We start from the raw sequence: 13,895 nt of genomic DNA, 5'->3' as shown, positions 1-13,895 counted from the left end.
CCTTTGGGGATGAATATTTTCTTTTTTTAGGATTATCTGAAGGAAATCCACGAACGAATATTTGTATTGTAGCTTGAAAAAAAAAATCCTTGGAGAAAAAAATTAAATGTTCACTGAACTTCCATAAAAGATTATTGAACGAATTGTGAAAAAGGACTTGAAAAATTCGCATAAGGAATCTTTGGTCGATTTTCCACAGCAATTATTGGAGAAATTCTGACAAAATCCCTGCAGGTAGAACTAAAGAAATGCTTGAACAAATTCTTAAGACATCATTTGAAGGACTTCGAGAAAATCCATTTGAGGCATTGCAAAAAGAAATTCTTGGAGAAATCTCTTAAAAAAAGAATTCTTAAAGGATTCTTCTCCAAAATTGCTGAAGTGATTATGTGAGGTAGCCCCAAAAGAATCATTTGTGGAAATCTTAAAAAACTTTTTATAGAATTCATGGGAATACATAAAATTGAAGAAATTACTTCAGAAACGCATGGAAGAGTTTGTAGCAATTTTCGAAGGAAATCTTTGTAAAGAAGTCCTTGAAGTAATTCCTAGATAAATCGTAAAATATATTCAAGAAAATTTCTTGGAGTTCCTCACTTGGAACAAATGCATCATGCAATCGTAAGAATCATTTTTAAAAGTTTCGTAAAGGGAATCTGGACGAAACTGGTGTTCTTGATGGAAACCTTGTAAGAATACCTGAAGTATTCATTGAAAGAATCACAGTAGAATTTTCTGGAGGAGTTTCTGTAAGAATTCTGGAAGGAAATTAATATTTTTTATTAGAATTTCTGATGCATTTCTTCGGAAATGTCTTTTGGGTTTTTTTTACCAATTACTTTGAAAATCCGTGCAGCAATTCATTAAGGAATATCTGAATCTCTTCAGCAAATACTCCAAAAATTTTCTTCGGAAATTCCTTTGGGAGTTCCCTAAGGATTTTTTTTCTGATTTCGTTCTGCATTATTTCTAGAAAATTTTTGTGGCTATTATTTTGGAAACTGTTTCAGCTATTGTGTCGAAAATTGAGTGCGCTATCCCTTTGGTAAAAATTCTCAAGCTTTTTTCAGGATCTCTGTTAAAAGCATCATTGAAAATTTCTGCGGCAGATCTATTGAGAAATTGTTAGGCAATTCCTTTGAAAACTTCTTTAATGAACTCTCGGCAATGCTTCAGCAATGACTTTACGAACTTCAGATTCTTATTTCTACGGAAATTTCTTTAAAAATTTTGTCTGCAACCTTTTGCTGTTTTTTTTACTATTCATTTGAAAAATCATCTGATAATTACTTTGGGAATAACTTTAACACTCTTTTGAAAACTTCTTCGACAATTCATATGGAAATTGATTAATTAATTCATTTGGCATTTTTTTCGGCAATTTCTTTGGAATTTGTTTTGGTAGCTCTTTTGATAATTTTTCGGCAATAATATTCGAAATTGATTTTAGTTATTATTTTTGAAGTTTCGATATTCTTTGGGCAATTGCTTAGGAAATTTATCAGGAAACTCCTACGGGATTTCAGCAATTTCATTGAAAGATTCACCGGCAGTCCCCTGAAATTTACGTTTGTTTTTATTTCAATAGTTCCTTTAGAAATTCATTCGACAGGTACTTTGAAAATTCCTTAGTCAATTCGTTTGACTGACTCCGGTAATTCCTCAGAAAATTCCTTTGGTAATTCCTCTGGATTTTTTTTTCATAATTCTTTACGGAATTACGTCTGTTATGCAGCTGGTTTTTGTCTGGTTTTGCAGTCCTATGAGATACACTCTTGCGAATTAAAAAAAAAAAATCAAGAATTTAAAACGGAACGGCAGAAGAAAATCGCAAAGGAATTACCTAAGGAATTTCCAAAAAAAAAATAATCAGAGAAGTTTACAAACAATTTCCTAAGAAAATCACAAAGCAATTTCTAAAAATGTTTTTTTTTAATTTTATTTCTTGAAAAAAAAAATCAAATGTTTTTTTTTAATTTCTAATGAGGAGTTCTTGAAGCCTTGAATAAATTATTGGAGGAATTTCCTAAAAATCTTCGAAAAAATCTTGCTGAAGTAATTATATAAATACATGAAGAAATCCTTGCATAAAAAATGCCCGAAAGATTTGTTGTAAAAAAAAAAATATGAAATAGTTGAGGACATCCGTTTAACCCTTCAGGACGCGCGTCGTTGTAACAATGCCAAAAAAACCGCAGCGCAAGCACAGGCTCGAACAGGCGCGCGTCCTGAAAGTTTAAGTAAGAATGAATGAAATCAATTGAGGAAATTCTAAGAGAATATTTTATAAAATTTTGAACGAATCTTTGGAGAAATCGTAAGAGCATGTATTGGATGAACTACTACAGACATTTTTAGAAAAAATCCCGAAGAAAGTTTGGGAGGGATTTCTGAAGGCCTCTTTGAAGGAATTTCTTTCAAATTTTGAATAAAACCTTGGAAGAATTCCTAAAGCGAGTCCTGGAAAAGTCCCAAGAGTAATCCTTGGTAGAATTCTTGGAGAAATTGTTAAATAAATTAAACAAGGAAAGCTTTATCCGATTGATGAAACCCTTGCAGTAGTTTCTAACAAGATCCTTAAAGGAATTCTAAAAGATTTTTTTTGCTAATTTTCGAAAGTTTTGTTTTGGAGACATATTTAAGAAATCTTTGGAAAAATTCCCGTAGGATTTCTAAAAGCGATTCCTGAAGAATTCCCTATGGATATCCTCTATGAAATCTTTATATTGCATTAATCACTTAAAAGATGCTTCTAGGCATTCTTAACGAATTCCTGAAGAAAGTAGCAAAACAGTCTTAGGAGGAATCCTTGTAGTAACATGAGAATTTTTTTTAATTTGATAAGATAGGGCATCTGTTCCTTTACTATTTAAGCATATACGCTCCAATTTTCATCCGTCTCAAATCATAGGAATGAAGCGCTTTTTGTCTTGTTTCTTTTTTTGTATTTTTTGTTAGAAGTGAGCACGAATGATAACAAAAATTACGTAATCATCGGTTCCGTAATCGCTTTGTTTTCGAATAGAATTCATTTGCGATTGTAGGAAAATTAAGGGCATGTTGACCCTACCAGGAATTCTCAAAGTTTATTTAAACGATTTTTTCGGAGGAATTTCTAGCGGAATCATGAATAACCTGGTAAAAGAAGGTCTCGAAAGAACTTTGAAAAATCACAATAGATTTTTTTTAAATAATGCCCAGAGAAATGTTAGCAAAAATTCCTGTAGGAATCCTTGGAAAATGTCCTTGAGTTGATGAATATTAAAGAATTTGTTGGAGGAACTCCAGAAGGATTTTTCGAAAGAATTTCTGCAAAACTCCTACGAAGTTCCTCTGAGAATTTTCTTAGAGGAACTTCTATAGGAATCCTTGGAGATTAAAAAAAATATCCAACAAATTCTTTGGGACTTGAAGAACCCTTGCAGATTTCTATCGAAACAAGCGTTCTTTAAGAAATCATTGGAGGAATTTCTGAAGAAATCCTTGGAATCCTTGTGAGCATAACGTGATTTTATTGCGTTTCAATTCCTATGTGTTCCCGGTTAAATTAACAAAACAGTTTTAATTTTCGTGGGTAGAATGACAATTCAATCGATAAAATGACAGTTCAACCCGAGCAAAAAAAATCCCCATACAAACTTTAAATGAATTTTAAAAATAGTTCCCGGGCACCAAAAATGATGAAATTTTGGATTTCGACTATTTTTTGGACGGAGATTCCGATTATGAAATACAGAACCCGATTCCGATTTTATTTTTTCGGAAGATTATGTGGTTCCAAAAAAATCTTTGGAGAATTTTTTGTAGCATTATTTTCTGGAATCTTCTAGATGAATCTTAAGAGATATTATTGATAGAAACTCTGGTGGACTTCCTGAACAAATGTTTCGAGAAATACTCGATGATGAAGCCTTTGCAAGAATCTTTTGAAGTACTTTGAAGTATTTTTGAAAACATCCACGGAGACAACACTGTAAGAACTCCTGAAGGAGTGCTTATAGAAATACTGAATGACATCCTTGCATTAACGGCTTGGAAGATTCTTGAAGACAAATTGTTCTTCAAGAAAGATTTTTTTTAAAGAAAACGGTAAAGCAATCTTTGAAGGAATTCCTTAAAGATTACTTGGTACAATTCCCAAATAATTTGTTAAAAAACTCGACATAATTCTTAGAAAAAATCTTACGTTCATTGATGGATTTCATTGGGTTTTTCATCGTTTTGTGCAAAATACAACAGTGCGATCAGTATTTTTCATGAGGGCCCACGAATTTTGTTCCGCACCGGGCCCCCAAATTCCTAGCTACGCCACTGGGTAGAACACGTTCTAAAATGAAGAATGAAAAATGTGATTTACTTTACTGCCGTTCCACGCTCAATTGTCCCATGTTATATGAGAACCACATATAACTTGGGACAATTATGAGTAGTACAGCAGTATATGACTGCTCTTTTCTCATTTGACAAGGTTGCATCCTCCATAATATGTAAAGCTTTGAGGTTGATAGATTGATTGATTTGTCTTTATTAAAGAGAATTTCAGCCGCTTTGAGGTTTCGAAACAACGAAATTTTAACATTTTTAAAATTTACAGTGCGTTGTTTTTGTTACAGTTGAAAAAAGCGGAGTTAATCCAATGAAAAAAAACCCAGATTAATCCACCTAGTGGTGATAGTGCCTTTCTCGTCGAATATGTACTCATGATCTTTCCGTCGATGCAATTAATCTTGCCTTAGAGTCAGTGATCAGCCCCAACCCAGACAACCAGTGATCGTACAAGAAGTTGCATAAGATGATAAAGTGGAGGCCATATACGTGCATGCCTCCATTTAGGCGCATGTAAAATGTACGCATATCACCTCCACTTAGCATCTTATGCAACATCTTATACGATCACTGGTTGACTGGGAAATCTCTGTGCTTTGGTAACGAACGAGAAGGAGGAAATGCTCATAACAGCGATCTGGGACTGTTTCACTTACGAGTTTTTGAATCATGAGAATACTGTATTTAGAAAATCCAGAATTTTATCAAGGCCATTATCGAATTAGGGCACTTTTTCCAACGTTATGTTCAACGTATGGGCAGAGCAGAAAGTATCAGTCCTTTCAGTTGACTGCTTGACCACCATCACTGGAGACTGTTTCATACCAATCTTAAGATGACAATTACTAGCTTTTTCACAGAAATCACTTTGACAAAGTTTTATCTGCACACTCTATGCTATATTTTATTATCATTGGTTACAAGATTCATGTAAAATTTTTTATGAAGTAATTAAAGATAACGCAAATAAAGATTTAAAAGAATGTTCGGGGCTGATGCGCTTGAATTTTAATTTTTCCATACAACGTTGACCCATCCTACTGTAAGGACTGTATCGTTAATTATGAGTACACCTGAAAATGGCTGTATTTGGAAATGTTGTATTTATTTTAAAAATTAAATTCAATTACATTGTTTATTGACCATCAGAAAAGCCCATGACATGATTGTATATTTAATTTTTCGTGGTTCTTGCCACTTCTCGAACTTTCTTCTTGGTGTTCTTCATAAGGTTTTGGACAACCGTTCCGACGATGGTTTTGCTTATGCTGACCCAGTTTTTCTTGAATTTTGTGACGTCCTCTGCTCCTCTATCCTTTATCCGTAGTTTCCCATTCATCAAAGTTAACTATTTCTCAACGGGCCTTATTTGCGGGCGATTTAGAGGATTCATTGCCCTTTCCACAAATTGACCATTGTTTTCTTCATACCTGTCAAAGGTGTCACGCGCATAGTGGCAGGATGCCAAATCCGGCCAAAGTGATGTAGGACATTTGTGCTTTCTGATAAGTGTCAGAATAAGTTTCTGGGGACATTCCGTCCGGTATATTTCGACATTCATACTTGAGAAGTTCAAGAAAGGTGACGATTTCATACCACATTGACAAATTGCTTGCCAAACCAACACATTTTCCCAATTTTTTCGCAAAAAAACGATTTCTCCTACTTCGTAACATCCGTGCCGCACTTAACAGTGAAAAACTGTGCCCCTGGAAGTGCCTTGTAGTTCAATTTGACATACGTTTCATTATCCATGATTATGCACATGCAATTTTTGCTCAAAACATCGTCGTACATTTTCCAAGCCCGAGTTTTCATATAATCCGCTAGAATTTGACTGCGTTTTGGACATTTCTGTTTTGGGTAGGTCTTAAGGGAATTACGCTCTTTGGCACGTTGAACCATACCAACAGTCGTTCCGCACTTTTTTGCGTAATCTCTAATGGAAACCTCCTATTTTCTTCAACGATTTTGCAAATTTTGCTGTCCAAATTTGACTTGGACGCACCTGTTTTTTTGCCGCGTCCGGGTAAGTTTTTCAGTGTGTTATGCATACCGAATCGTTTGATAGCATTTTGGACAACAAGAACCCTAACACATTCATTTTTTGCTAATTTTCTTAGCGATGATCATTTTTCATTGCAGTGCATGGTCACAATCGATTTTCGCTTCTCCTCCGTAAATCCTCGCATTGTTCCACTTGAGGAAAAACTTTAAATTTTAATGAAGTGTATCGTTTGTTTACAACGTTAGTAACACATAGACACATACCAGTTGTCAAAATAAGGCATAGTCTTTTTAATACAGAGCCTCAAAGGTGTACTCATAATTAACGATACAGTCCTTAAATTTACGTCTCAGGAATCCAAAATGGTGTGATTTGATGAGATCACTTTAGTTTTTTTATAGGTTTTGGCATCTCTTACACATATCCATCGCTTGCATTGATTTAGTTCATTTTCGTAATTCCGCTGAAGAACCCAAAGCTGCTTCTGCAACACCACCTGTGGCCTCTTATGTAGTCTGAGTCTATTTTGTATTGCTTACGAGACCCCCCGAACTAAAAATTCTACCGGTAGTAACTTCGGTGGACTGTGGCTATTTTCTTATTATCCATGCATCAGTTTACTGACAAAAAAGCGATTTGATGTACCGCAAGCATGGGTTTGATGCAATTTTATACATGTCCACTTCCAGTGGGACACCCTTAACCGGATCCGGAAAATTTACATGGTTCATTTTTACATTTGACCAATTCCGGCAGGACACCTGAACCGGTTGTGGAACACTACCGGTGGTCTCTAACGTAATCTGAGCTGATTTTCTTGAAAACCGTTCATCAGCTTATCGAAAAACCGCGATTTGATGAAGCGCATGCATGAAGTTCGGTTTCCTTCTACATTTGACCACATCCGGAGGGACACCGGGAACCGATTCCGGGACACTACTAGTTTTCCCAAGCATGAACTGGGATATTTTTTCTTGGTAACCGTTCATCAGGATACCTTAAAAGCCATTTGATGTGTCGCGAATATATTTTGGTTCTCTTTTACATTCGGCCACTTTCAGCGAGACACCTCGAACCGATTCCTATCAGTAGTTTCTATTGTGGGCTTAGCTTATTTTCTTGCTGAATCGAAAAGGGCACGATTTGATGTGTCGCATGTATGAATTAGGTCACTTCCGGCGGGACACCAGGAACCGGTTCCGGGATGCTACTGATTCAGATATGATCTGATACTATTTTCCTGCTTACCGTTTCTCAGGGTATAGAAAAAGCTGCGATTTGATGTGTTGCATGCATGGGTTTGGTTCACTTTTATATTTGGCCACCTCCGGCGGGTTACCCGGAACCAGTTCCGGAACACTACCGGATCAGATATGGTCTGAGACTATTTTCCTGTTTACCATTCATTAGGTTACAGAAAAATCTGTGATTTGATGTGTCGCATGCATGGGTTTGTTTCACTTTTATATTTGGCCACTTCCGGCGGGACACTCGGAACCGGTTCCGGTATGCTAACGGTTCAGGTATAGTCTGCGACTATTTTCCTGCTTACTGTTCATCAGATAATCGAAAATGCCGTGGTTTGATGGGTCGCATGCATGGGTTTGTTGCAATTTCATATCTGGCCCCTTCCTGGGGTACCGGTCCGGAACACCTAAATGGCCATAACTCCGGAACGGCAGGACCGATTCAAACCATTTTCAATAGGAAACAATGGGACAATATTCCGCGTCGATTGAAACCAAAAGTGTTGAAATCGGATGATATTTACTATCCAAAAGTGAGGTGACATTTTTGTACACATACACACATACACACGCACACACACACACACACACATACATACATACACACACACATACACACACACAGACATCATCTCAACTCGTCGAGCTGAGTCGAATAGTATATAAGACTTGGCCCTCCGGGGGTTCTATCAAGACTTCATTTTTGGAGTGAACATATAGCCTTTCGGTACACCTTGGTGTACGAGAAAGGCAAAAATATTTGATTCAGTGTGAACCATGCATTTTAGTCTATAATGGACCCAACTTGTTTAATGCAATGATAAAATAAAAAAAACCTTATTAATCCACCTAGCGGTGATGGTGCCTTTCTCGTGCCATAAAATATTCTTTCAACAAAACACAAGTGACAAATTAAGTCCATGGTATGGGAGCAAAGTTCAAAATTATTAAATAAGTTTCTCTCTGAACGATGACATGCATTATCAGGAATCGATCAGTGCAATAATAATTGTTAATTTTGTTCTCATAACAGCGCCAGAGCCGGAAAAGTAACTGTGTACATTTGACACAGCGGTGAGGCTGATCTAGTAGTACACAAATCTTCACTCTTACAAAATTAGGGATTTTCACATGACGTAAACCATCAACATACGTAAACATTTCATGACTGAATGGTAAATATGACTCAATTGCACAAGATGTCAACAAATCTATCTGACCAGATACATAGGTAGAAACAGTTTTACATTTATCGTTTATTTTACAACTCGGAGATACAGCCGAGAGATATAGCACATGTCTCTCAATCAGCAGATCAGATTTCAAATCCTGTTTGTTTTTTTACATACGTATGTTTTATCTCTCGCTTCGGTTCTAGCGATTGCTAGCTCGACTTTATTTGTGATAGAAGACGTAAATTTGTCTCAAACGGGCCGCTCTTTTTATGTGCATCCAAGTGAGCTTTAATTTACATGATTTTTTCTAAGAGTGTGGGTAGGACATATGGACTGTCCAACCTAGCATTTTTTGTGGGTAGGATAGGGTAGGATATGTCCTAGCAACTCCTCGCGCCACTTTTAAAGTCTTTAAAAATTTCACATCACAAATACCACTTTGTCTGATGGGCCGAACCTGTGGAATAGAGAACATTGGGCTTGTGCCGAAAACGTGCACTCATGCAGAAATATTTCCACTTGGCCAATGAGTAACTGTTGGTCTTACTTAAATATCCAATTTAACGCCCAGATGTATGCAACTTAGCGTTCTCACTTACCGTTACCTGACGTGCCATTGCCTTACTACATTCATACACCGAGGTAAATTTCTACTCAGTCACTGAGTTGGTCCTACTCAGAAAAAGAAAAGACTTTTATTTTCTTACTTAATTTCCGTTAAGTTAAAACTGAGACAACTCAATGAGTTGCCTCACTTCTAACTGAAACTGAGCAGGAAAAAAAATTGAAATAAATCCATCTCAGTAACTGAGTAGATTTTTTTCTCTTAAAACATCTTAAAACCCAACGGCCAATAAGAACATTTATTTCTCTTATAAGAAAAATTATATAAGGTAATACCCATAAAAAACGTAACGTTTGAAGTGGGAGGGGGGTTTGGGATAGTTTGACTCGTAAAAACGCACAGAAAACCCCGCACGGTGTCAAAATTTCGATTATTATCGAACATTCATGTACCTCGGATTTTTCTTCGAAAATGATTAGTATTTGAGCTATATATTCATAATCAGAAAACTAGAAAATATTTCATCGACGAAAATTTTTCCATACATTTTGTATGGGACGTTTTTTGGGCTAAAATAGTTATTATTAATTTTCAGTATGGAAAATAGCCTAAAACTCAGCTAACTCAAATTTTCCCCGATAGAATATTTTCAAATTTTGCGTTTATACATTATAGCCGAAATTCTAACATTCTATGAAGAAAAATCCGAGGTACATGAAAGTTCGATAATAATCAAAATTTTGACACCGTGCCCCGTGTGAGAGGGGGTGGGGATGTACATTACCAATTTTAGCGTGACGTACGTAATGGATGCTCCATGATGACTGTTTTGATGATTAAACAGCGAACAGGATGCCAGATAAATACACGTTTGGGACTAGGGTTTGGGAGCATGGCAAAAATTCTTGAGCGTATACATCACGCGTTGATGGGGAGGGGGGCTTCAGCAAAGTGTGAAAGTGTGAGCATTTTTTTTTTTAGAGTTCTCATACAAAAAGTGTGACATAGGGGGAACGGGGTTTGAAAATCGGCAATTTTCGCGTGACGAAATTTATGGACGTTCCCTGATATCACGTTGCCGAAAAATGATGACGGATGTTTGAGCCGTTAGCTGCACATGAAGTCGACTCGTAAGAGTGACAGGGATGCCACATATACAGATTTTTCTGTAATCATGCAGATTTTCTCGCAGCTTTTCATACAGAATTCTGTATACCAATATTACAGATTTTTGGAAATTATACAGAATATACAGATTTTTAAGAAACTTTCAGAATTTCAAACAGATTTTCTACGAAATATTACAGATTTCATACAGATTTTTGGCAAAAAATGGTGATACAGATTAAAAAGATTTTTGAAAGGCATAATACAGATTCAAATGTGGCAACACTGAAGAGTGATGCACGAATTAGATCTTAACGCAGCAAATCAGCCGCCGCCGTTGAATGTGGGTCTAGCCATCGCTAGAACCGGATCAATAGATGAAACATAACCCAACCAGTCAGCTGTCCGGTCCGCGCATCACCGCTGGCTGTGTGCGTGATCCTGATCCTGCCCGCGCGCACCAGACTTTCGGTGGGCAAACAACATCATTCGCTCCCAGCATTGATATTTATCAATGTCAATATGTTGTCAACATATGTTGAATTGGTGCCGGTAATGGGATGCAAGGTTTTTATATATTGTAAGGTTGAGCATGACGTTTAGTTTGTGGAGAAAAGCAGAGGAAGCGAAATTGCAAAGGAATTTGAGGTGGCGGGGGATTTGTTTTCAGAATTTCTCACGGTGAAAAAATGGCCGCTCAACCAGTTTTGACATCTAAGACTACCTTAGAATATGTAAATACCTTGGTGGGATGTACTTCAAAACTAGTTTCGTGACGAAACGCGGAAAGGCAGTATCCGCGATCAACTAGGTAAATATCCTATACGAATGTAATTTAAAACGAAAACCTTCGGCTGCCTCCCGTCCGTCACTTAGCATCGCCATCGCTATCGAACCATGAATGGCAGTGAGGTTGGATGCTATGCTCGATTAGCCATAGCCATGATGCGAGCAGCGTTGCCAACCTTCCAGATTTATCTGGATTTATCCAGATTTTTGAGGTCTCATTTAACAAAAGTCTGGAAGATCCAGACATTTGTTTTCCGGATTTGTAAGGTTTTTGCTCGGAATTTGTAAGGTTTTCACGCAAATCCAGACTTTTCCAGACAAATCTTCCTAAATCGTCCAGATTTTTCCAAAATTGACCTGGCATCCCTGGATGCGAGGGCGGAAAAAAGTCGAAAAATTAACTTATATATTTTGATTCAAATGTATTTTTTCATTTTAGCTCGACTTTTGAATAGCCTATTTTCAAAATTTGGTGCTGATTGAACGAAAATTGTTTTTTTTCCAAAACTTTAAAGTGGGTGTCCACCATACTTAAAATTTAAGCTCCCATATAAAATGTATGGAAAAACAAAAACAAACTTCCTCTATGTTTTGAAATATGAGCACACATTTGTACACATTTGACGCTATATTCATTTTGAAGATTTTTTTGTCAGCTTTCAGAAAACCTACACTGAACGAAAACCCCATCCCGAAATCGACTGATTTGTCCGACCATCCAGTCCAAATTACCAAAATCGTGTTTTCGAATGACGAATCAGTCATACGGCAATCATCCTAAAAAGCGGATGACGATCATCTTATGCGCGTATGAGTCGACGCACCCTATGTGAATGAATATTAGTTGCAGAGCGAAGGCTACACAGATGCATCGAATTTATTCATCGATAGCGTAACAAGTTCCTTGATCGTGACACCCGGGTCGTTGACGAAATTGCTTCGCATGTCTTAAACATGCCAACTTTTTTGAAAAGGGTGCCCGCGAGGGTATCCTGGCCACTAAGTACATCATTTTTGATAAAGATAGCGGTGGCATTGATGATATCAATCGCTAAAAAAGAAGGTTACTCGACCATATGGTCGACATTCTATTTTCATATCACTGTCATCCGGTTTTAGGATGACATCATTCGGTCGGTGGACCATACGGTTTCCGACCGAATGTCGTTAAGGGGCGTGATCGTATCGCCTCTCAGTCGATCGTGGGCGGGGGGTTTCGTTGAGTGCATACAAAAACTTTGAAATTTGTATAGTGCGTAGACTTTGGCCAGACCCACCCTCTTCGCCCCATAAAGTCTACGTGGTTTATGAACGATCCCAAAACACGAATTTTGAGACTTTTGGTTCATTCAAATATTACGTAACGCTAAGAGGGGAGGGAGGGGGTCTAGCACTGTGTTACGCTTCATACAAAATTTCAAAAACTTCCATACAAAACTTGTTACGTGGGGGAGGGAGGGGGTCTAAAATTGTCAAAATTTACGTTACGTAATATTTGAATGGACCCTTTGAGACGGATAAAAAGGATAAGTTGCCATCATCACACTCATACGTGGTTCGTTAGTGATGGGTGACAACTCTAGGCTTTTTTTTGCTTATATGTATAACACGTTAGCGCCGCTCTTTCGTCGTCGTCGTTTTCTCTCACATTTTCTCTTACTTTCGTTCTCGTGGTGTGCTGCGGGCTACGGCTGCGGCGTCCGTCGTGGCGGTCGTCGCGCACCAACTTAAGCAGGCTGTTACACCTATCGCTCGGGTGAAAAATGCTGGTCCGGATCACTAAATTGGCCATAATTCCGAAACGCCTTGACCGATCCGAATCATTTTCAATAGCAAACAATGCGGTAAAATTCCGGTTCGATTCGAGCTATAATCCGAAAAATCGGCCAATGGGAAGTGCCTTAAAAGTGAGTGAACTTATTTTGTTCACAGACACACATACATACACACATACAGACATCATCTCAATTCGTCGAACTGAGTTGATTGGTATATGCGACTTGACCCTCCGAGCCTCCTATCGAAAATTTTTTTTTGAGTGAACATATAGCCTTTCAGTTCACTTAGGTGAACGAGAAAGGCAAAAATCACTCAGAGAACAATCAACCAAACGTCGTGATTAATTTCAGACTTTCCACACGTCCCGTATGAAGAAACTTGCCCCGAAGGCACCGATGACACGGTTCTGCTTTGCGGTTCGTAATGCGCAATCAAAGCTGAACCAATATCAAAAACAAATGTTACGCTCTCTTGGTCTTGCCTAACTTCAAAAGAACCTCCTCTTGAACCCCGCAGCAATCGCACATACTGCACTGGCACCTCGGCTGATTGTCCTCACTTTGGAAGTCCCGATGCCAACACCGAGAAAAATTTCTACTCAATGACTGAGTTGGCCTTACTCAGAAATCGAAAATTCCTTTGTTTTCTTACTCAGTTTCGGCTAAAAGTGGGACAACCCATTGGCAATGGGTTGTCCCACTTTTAACGGAAACTGAGTAAGAAAACAAAGGATTTTTCGATTTCTGAGTAAGACCAACTCAGCCACTGAGTAGAAATTTTTCTCTGTGAACGGCCTGCTTGCTCTCGTTGGAAAAACATCACTGCGACTGCTGTCGTCGTAGTCATTGTCGTCGGTGGCGCTTGTTTTCGATGTCCCCGTATTCACGCTCATGTTAGCT

The sequence above is a fragment of the Aedes albopictus genome, chromosome 2 (assembly GCF_035046485.1).
Source record: "Aedes albopictus strain Foshan chromosome 2, AalbF5, whole genome shotgun sequence".
Lineage (NCBI taxonomy): Eukaryota > Metazoa > Arthropoda > Insecta > Diptera > Culicidae > Aedes > Aedes albopictus.
This window is presented reverse-complemented; position numbering follows the sequence as displayed.